The sequence below is a fragment of the Orcinus orca genome, chromosome 12 (assembly GCF_937001465.1).
Source record: "Orcinus orca chromosome 12, mOrcOrc1.1, whole genome shotgun sequence".
In the NCBI taxonomy this organism is placed as follows: domain Eukaryota; kingdom Metazoa; phylum Chordata; class Mammalia; order Artiodactyla; family Delphinidae; genus Orcinus; species Orcinus orca.
Genome location: NC_064570.1, coordinates 52,535,595 through 52,543,007, shown reverse-complemented (window position 1 = coordinate 52,543,007; position 7,413 = coordinate 52,535,595).

Here is a 7,413-nt window from a genome sequence, read left to right as displayed (position 1 = left end):
CTGCCTGCCGATGCAGGGGACGCGGGTTTGTGCCCCGGTCCGGGAAGATCCCGCATGCCGTGGAGCGGCTGGGCCCGTGAGCCATGGCCGCTGAGCCTGCGCGTCTGGAGCCTGTGCTCCGCGACGGGAGAGGCCACAACAGTGAGAGGCCCGCAAAAGCTACTGAATAACATTATAGGCTCTAGTCTAAAATTTTTGTACATAATATTATAATTTCTAAAAAGACTTCAGAGCTAATATGGTCTATATCAGTCATTTTATACCAAGATATAATTCTTGTTGTCTCTGAAAATTTTTTCCTAGTAATTTTACACTTTTCTTAATTTGAGCAATTTTGTTGCAATATAATTCAATAAACTTTGATTCATCATCTTCTCTGGGCCAAGCACTGCATTAAGGAACTGGAAATATACAGATCTGAAACACAGTCTTGGCTTTAAGTTGCTTGGAGCCCCGAAGTATCAACAAATTGCAAACAGCAGAGGGGAAAATATTAAAAAATTAGAAGATAATCTCAAAAAAGTTACCCCATAACTCAATTACCCAGAGATTAATATAATGAAAGAAAAGATAAAGGATGTGAAAAACAGTCCCATGAAAATTTTTGTATATTATAATGTTATATGTGTATTAAATTCCAGAAGAAATATGTGTATTAAATTCCAGAAGAAAAGAAAGCAAATGGACAAAAAGCTAACACAAAAACCTACAGAACTTTGACCTACACCATTGGGAGACTTAGAATTTAGATCCTTAGAATTTGAGTTTATAAAGAATGATGCAAAATTAATGAAACGACTTAACTGGGTCAACATTTTGAATTTCAAAGGGAAAGAAAAATCCCACAAACCTCATGTAGGGAAATAAACAAACAAAATCAGTTTCCTTGGAAGGGAAAATCTTGCAGCTATCATTGTCTTCATCCCCTACAACAACAAGTCTCCAAATTCCATACTTATCCCTACTGTTTCTAATGTATAAAAACAACAGAAAGGGCTTCCCTGGTCGCGCAGTGGTTGAGAGTCCGCCTGCCGATGCAGGGGACACGGGTTCGTGCCCTGGTGCGGGAGGATCCCACATGCCGCGCAGCGGCTGGGCCCGTGGGCCATGGCCACTGGGCCTGCGCGTCGGAGCCTGTGCTCTGCAACGGGAGAGACTACAGAAGTGAGAGGCCAGCGTACCGCAAAAAAAAAACAAAACAAAACAGAAAGACCTATTCTTGGGTATATGAGGATAAACAGAGACCAAAAATCATTTATCCCTTCTGATATTTTCCATTGAAAATATACACCAGCTGATCTAGAGATTAATAAAAAGAACAAACTCAATGCATACTTATTAAACTTAATGCAAATGTCAAAAATAAGCTTTGAAAGAGAGTATAAATACTGTAAAGGATTATTAGAGCACAATAAAAATGAGCTCTAATAGGGCATAGTAAGCAAATTGAGCAGGAAGAAAGAGGAAATCAAAGAATACTAAATTTTCATTTTATATAGGGATATTAGTAGTTTTACATAAACAGTCTTAGAAAGATATAAATATTAATACATGATAAGCTAGCATCTCAAACCATCAAAGTAAAAATGGATTACCTAACTTCTGGTTAAGACTACCAGCTAACTATGTGGGAAAATATAAAGTTAAATTACTGCAACATACAAGGCACCAAAGTGAATCCCAGATGATTTAAAGATAGAAATGCAAAAAATAAAATCATAATTATACTAGAATAAAATATAAGTGACTATACAGTCTTACGAGAGAAAAACTTTTCAATGTGTGACACCAAAGATAAAAATATAAATGAAAAGACTGATAAATACAAATGCTTACTAAATGGGGAAAACATTTCCATTTGCAACAACATGGATGGACCTTGAAGGTATTATGCTAAGCAAACTAAGTCAGATGGAGAAGGACAAATACCCTATGATTTCACTCATGTGTGGAATAAAACAAACAAACAAAATAAATGAATAAACCAAACCAAACAAAAACAGACACATAGATAAAGAGAACAGAGTACTCATTGCCAGAGGGGGAGGGATGGGGGTGGAGAGTAGGAGGGTGAAATGGGTAAAGGGGTTCAACTGTACGGTGATGGATTGAAACTCAGTTTTCGGTGGTTAGCACGCTGCAGTATATATAGAACTGGAACTATAATGTTGTACACATGAAACTTATATAATGTTATAAACTGTTACCTTAGTAAAAGATAAATCAATAAGGCTTCCCTGGTGGCGCAGTGGTTGGGAGTCCGCCTGCCGATGCAGGGGACACAGGTTCGTGCCCGGTCCGGGAGGATCCCACATGCCGCGGAGCAGCTGGGCCCGTGAGCCGTGGCTGCTGAGCCTGTGCGTCCGGAGCCTGTGCTCCGCAACGGGAGAGGCCACAACAGTGAGAGGCCCATATACCGCAAAAAAAAAAAAAATCAATAAAATAATTTTTTTAAGTCCATTGTCATGTTCAAAAGTGCAAACAATGCAAATGAGAACGTTTTAATGGTGTTTATTAAAAAAACTAACAACACAAAACAGATACTCAGCAAATATGTGCTGAATATTTCCCCCTCCACTTTTAATTTCTCTAAGTCTTTTCTGAAAATAAGTATCAGTCTGATGCTGCAGGAGACATTAATATCAAGGATGCTTCATGATTTTATTCTACAATGCTTTTGTTCTTTGCTTGGCTCTCCTTACCAAGCAAAACCTATAATCATTTTAGACACCTTAAAAAGTGATTCATTGTAATTCCATTGTAACTAGAACTACAGACACTAAAAAGTCAATATAACTAGAAAATTTGTTTGTGTGTATAAGTTACACCTTTACAATTAGTGCCCTGATTTGAGCAGTTTAGGGCCAACCAAATTGTGTTATATGTGTGTGTATGTGTGTGTGTTTTCCTTTAAACTTGCTTTCATTTGGGAAAGACAATGCAAAATATTTTGCATATGTTTTAATTTCCCTTTTAGGAGGAAGAAAAAAAAATGCCCATTCCCCACTCCACCCCTGCAATCCCCCCAGGCTGTGGTTACAAAATTTGAAGAACTCTACCTTCTCCAGTTTGGATTAATCTCCAGCCAGATTAATCGATTCCTCCCTTGAAGGATCCCAGGAGCTCCAGCCCAGCCTTGGCCCCTGGCCAATTGGAGGAAGATGCTGGAATGGCAGCGTCTGAACCAAGATTAACCCAGTGAAACAAATCTACTCTGAACTAGGCTCAGAATGACTTTGTCCCTTGGATCACTTGAAAGTAACTAGGCTTCTCTGAGAATCCTGTAAACCTAAGATCATCTGAATCTAGTGTATGCAAAACCCGCTTATTTCTGGATTTCAATACTCAGAGGATTGAGTGGATCCAAATTGCCTTTAGAAAGTGAAAGGAAGAGGTGAAGATCACTGAATACATTAGCTACAGAATCAGCAGAGATGAGAATCAGGGAAAAAAGAACAAACTCAATGGAAGGCAGGTAAAATTAGGTTAAAAACCCCAGTGAACCTGACAAATCATTTCATGAGAGGGTGATTTTAGGATAATGGATATATTACTGGAAATAATGTTCACAGTCTTAGGGACCTGGAGAGAAAAGGAACCAGTGCCAGGAATAAATAAAAATTAGGGAAATAGAGTTGACAGGAAAGATGGGAAAGGGAGGTTTTACCTTCAGACAGCTCTCCCATTTTATTTTTCCTAATGCCAGCCCCAAACCACCACCCCCTTTTTAAAAAATTTTTTGGTATATGTGTGCACTGTTTTTTTTTTGGTGGGTTTATGGATTTATTAGTAGTAGTATTTCCTTGTAGGGAGGATTAGAATCCCTGATGTAGGGAAGGGGAAAGAAAGTTGAAAAATTCTTACTACTTAATGGCAGGACATAAGGTCTGTTAAGATCTATGTTGCAATAAGTTTTTCAATTTTTCTCCCCAGTGCCAACTGCCAACGATTAGTTAATTTTATTATACAGTCTAGCAGGCGCATAGAGGGAGACTAATAAAAATATTTGTTGAGTTTATTATGGAGAAAATGCTTCAGTTACTTTCCCAAAAGCACTGTTATCATAGACCAGTGTCTGTCAGGTCATATAAACAGCTTTACTATAAAGAATGTTTTCCTTTAAAGGGATCTATTGTCATGGGACTTTATCTATTTGAGAAAACATAGATTTATCAGTGAAGAATATAAGAATGTGAAGCTTGTGACGTTATCCAGAAGAAATAATTAAAGAGATGTCTTTAAATGTATTTAAATAATGTTACTTTCAATAGAATAAAGAAAAAAAACAAACTAAAGTTTTTAATTACTGATGCTATCTAAAGCTTAGAAGAAACAATTTTAAGACCTTGGCTAATTTTATTAAACTTTTATTCAGTCTTATAAAGCAGCTTTTATAAACGACATGTGATACACACACACACACACACACACACACACACACACACACACACACACATGCATCCACTCTAACAGCTGCTGTTGGGAATTCGAGAATGTAGAAAACAATTCCTATAAGTCATTTACCAAACAGGATCAATTTTTCTGATTTCTTTTCAGTTGGGTCTACTATTTGTTCCTTTGTTTTTTGAATAGTGCTGCTACGTGCCCAGGAATCACAGTTCACTTCCAAGGCAACCGTTTCAATGATGGAAAAGAATCAACAGTGACAGATCAATCCCAGGAGAACTTACTCATGGTCTCTCGGGGGTGTATTCCTCTACTCTGATAAACCCAATTGTAGTGGACCACATCTACTCAGTAAGTGGTTATAAAGCTTTTGATGCAATAATTATTATTAACTTGACATGTTTTGATCTTCAAGGTACTCAGGCAAGGGCCAAAGAACATGAAACCCCACTGCTTTCATTAAAGAAATCCAAGAAAACAGCATACTTTACTAGGAACCTCATTTCACCTGTAGAAAGGGAAAATTTCTGTTTTCTTATCAGAAATGCATTTTTATTTTTCTCTGAAAACAACTTCAAATTTTAGACAAGTGATTTTAGTATATAAATTTGATTTTGTTTTTACACAGAATATAAAGATTTCCCTCATTGATCTTCCACGTGAAGGGGATTACAAGCCTGAAGGGAGATACTTTCTGCACACAAGTGTGTATCTTACGTGTAGGGTACTGGAAACCAATGTGTAGTGCTTCCACACATAAATTAGGTCAAGTGACACCACGTATTAAAAAGGGGATAAGAGAAAAATTCTATTAATCAGATTCAAGAAGCAAACATGACACAAAACCTGCAGGTAAGACCAAATGAGTAACTTTAGTTAGGTCACTGCAAGTTATACTAGAGTAACAGGTTTGTGAAGCTAGAGTGTGTACCACATTAAAACTGCAAGAAAGGGCTATTTCTATAGAAAGGCTGGAATGAGGGATTTTTCACTAAAGCAAATTAACTTCTTGTCAACTGCCAAAAAACAAAACTGAGCATATGAGTGTTAGTATACTGAAGGCATATTATACCAATTTTTGTGCAGCATGCTAAAGTTAGTTAGAACTTCTTCACCTGTACATACAGAACATTATTTCACCTGTAGAAAGGGAGAATTTCTATTTTCTGCGGGACTTTTGAGGTCCTTTTCTTGTGGGTTCGCCACTAGAGGGCCTCATGATGCTATACACTTAATAAATACTTCGAATATTGATTACTCTTAAACTAATTACTCGCAAAACACTGTTTTTCATGCTCAGAGTTCTCATTTAAATGGATAAAAATGGGCAGGAAAAAAAAAACGATTTGTTTTCCGTTATATCTGCATTAAGAACATTCGGCAGAACTGGAGACAGAGACTAAAGTCTCATACTACCAAATCTACTGAATCACACACCAAGAGAATTCATCTCCTGAAAGAGTGCATATGGCCAACAGAAAATGGGACACTTCAACATGATTCTTGAAATTCATTCCCTGTTCCATCATTTTTTTCATCCTAATCATTATAAACCAAGAACCAACACTCAACTAATTGCTCCTCTGGAGACAACCATGTTCAAAGTTTAGCTTGTATTTATCAGAAAATGCAACAGGGTGATGGCTACTTCTTGATCTAAGACCTCTGGATGTCAGCCAGTGGTCCTTCTCTCACCTGCCAGTTTGGGAGAAATTGTTGGGAGTTGTTAAGTTGGGCTTGGATTCAGTTAATATCTTGCTTCCTTAATTTCTTTCGCTTGAGTTTTGTGAAAACATTTGGCAAAAGATGGCCAGGACATGTTGCCTTTTGTGGTGCGTGAATAACCTTAACTTAAACTTCAAATTATTATTGCCTAATATGTAATTATTTCTCAAGAAACTTGGGCTAATAGTGGTTTAGCTATGTTTTGTTTGTTTCTCCAGTTAATAAGCTTTGTTTTCTTAGAGCAGTTTTAGGTTCACAGAAAAATTGAGTTGAAAGGACACAGAGTTCTCATGTATCCCCTGTCCTTACACATGCACAACATCTCTCAACGCAGGGGTACATATGTTATAATTGACGAACCTACACCAACACATCATTATTGCACAAAGTCCATAGTGTACATTATGGTTCACTTTTTTTTTTTTTTTTTTTTTTTGCGGTACGCGGGCCTCTCACTGTTGTGGCCTCTCCCGTTGCGGAGCACAGGCTCCGGACACGCAGGCTCAGCGGCCATGGCTCACAGGCCCAGCCACACCGCGGCATGTGGGATCCTCCCGGACCGGGGCACGCACCCGTGTCCCCTGCATCGGCAGGCGGACTCTCAACCACTGCGCCACCAGGGAAGCCCTATGGTTCACTCTTGATGAAACCAAGAGTTTGACAAATGTATAATGGCATGTAGCCACCACTGTAGTATCATACAGAATAGTTTCACTGCCCTAAAAGTCCTCTGCGCTCTGCCTATTCACCCTCCCCATAACTCCTAATCCTTAACCCCTGGCAACCACTGATCTTTTTACTGTCTTCATAGTTTTGCCTTTTCCAGAATGTCACATATTTGGAATTATACAGAAGGTAGCCTTTTCAGGTTGGCTTCTTTCACTTAGTGATATGCATTTAAGTTTCCCCCATGTCTTTTCATGGCTTAGTAGCTCATTTCTTTTTAGTGCTGAATAATATTCCATTGTCTGGATGGGCCATAATTTATTTATCCATTCACTTACTAAAGGACCATCTTGGTTGCTTCCAAGTTTTGTCAATCATGAATAAAGTTGCTATAAACATTTGTATGCAGGCTTTTGTGTGGACATAAGTGTTCAATTCATTTGGATCTTTTGTTTTTAGCCAATCTGAGCTCTTCGAGCAGGGCTTCCTTGAAGTAGCTGATGTTGGGCCATTTTGGTTCTGTTGACTCATAGAGAGCAATACGGTATCAGAATTGGAAGGGGATTTAGTTGGCTAATCCAACCATTGATTCTAAACTTTAGGACAGTGGTCTCC